Raw genomic sequence first — 1,641 nt, forward strand, 5'->3', positions numbered from 1 at the left:
CTTCCAAAGGTCCTGAGTTCAATTCCCAGCAACCACATGGTGGCTCACAACCATCTGTAAAGAGGTCTGGCACCCTCTTCTGGTCTTCAGGCATACAGACAGAATATTGTATACATAATAAATAAATAAATAAATAAATAAATAAATAAATAAATAAATAAATATCTGCAGGATAAAGGTTAAAGTTCTTAAAAGTAAAGAAGAAAGAAAGAGAGTAGTTGGGTGTGGTGTTACACACCTTTAATCCCAACACTTGGGAGGCAGAGGTAGATTGACCTCTGTGACTTCAAGGTGTGGTAGTATGTACCTTTAATCCCAATGCCTGGGAGGCAGAGACTGATGGATCTCTGTGAGTTCAAGGTGTGGTAGCTCACACCTTTAATCCTAGCACTGGAGAGGCAGAGACAGTTGGATCTACAGAGTTATTCACACCTCTAATCCTAGCACTGGAGAGGCAAGGACAGCCTAGTCTACAGAGTTATTCCAGGACAAAGATGTACAGAGAATTTAGAGGTCAAAATAAAGCCGCTTATAGATGGAAAATACACAGAGAATCTTGATACTGTATGCTATTATGCTCTTTTTGAATTGTTTGAATGCATATTTGAATACTTTTTTTAAAAATGATTTATTTTTTGGGTATTGGTGTCAGATCATCTTGGAACTGGAGATACAGACAATTGTAAACTCTCAAGTGGGTGCTGAGAATTGAACCCAGGTGCTTTGGATCTCTCCAGCCCTATTAATTTTGTTTATGGGGCAGCAGGAATGTGCTATAGTGCTTGTGTTGTGCCACCACAACTATTAGGTCCATTATAAGAAAAATGTTCCCAACTGGGCATGATAGCAAATGCCTTTAATACCAGCACTTGGGAGGCAGAGGCAGGCAGATCTCTGTGATTTTAATGCTCACTGGTCTACAGAGTGAGTTTCAGGACAACCAAAGCTACACAGAGAAGCCCTGTCTTGAAAAACCACACACACACATATGCACAAATTCCTATTTACTGGTTGTTTACACTGTTCGGTTTTCTTTTTCCCCATAAACCAAGGTGGCCTCGAACTCAGAGATCCAGCTTCCTCTGCCTCCCAAATGCTGGGATTAAAGGCTTTTGCCACCACTGCCCGGCTGGTGCATATTCTTCATTAATGATTGACTAGGGAGAGCCCAGCCCATGGCAGGCAGGCTTGGCACCATCCCTGGTCAGGTGGTCCTCCATGGTATAAAGAAGCGGGTTGAGCAAGCCATGGGAACAAGCCAGTAAGCAGCAGTCCTCTGGGGCCTGTTTCAACCCCTGCCTCCAGGTTCTGGCCTTGAGTTCTTGCCCTGACTTCCTTCAGTGGTGGACTGTGACTTAGAACTGTAAGCTAGAGTAAGCCTTTTCCTCCCAACGTTGCTTTTGGGGTTTATCACAATGATAAGAACCTAGGAAAGACAGGAGGGCAGAGGAGAGCTTGTGGGGCTTGGTTCTCCTGCTCAGTTCCTCAGGCTTGGTGGCAATGAACTTTAAGTGAGGATGACCTTGAACTCTTGATTCTCCTCCCTCTACCCCCCAAATTCTGGAGTTATAAACATTACACCGCCTCTACCCCCCAAATTCTGGGGTTATAAACATTACACCACCTCTACCCCCCAAATTC

The sequence above is a fragment of the Microtus ochrogaster genome, linkage group LG2 (assembly GCF_000317375.1).
Source record: "Microtus ochrogaster isolate Prairie Vole_2 linkage group LG2, MicOch1.0, whole genome shotgun sequence".
Taxonomy (NCBI): Eukaryota; Metazoa; Chordata; class Mammalia; order Rodentia; family Cricetidae; genus Microtus; species Microtus ochrogaster.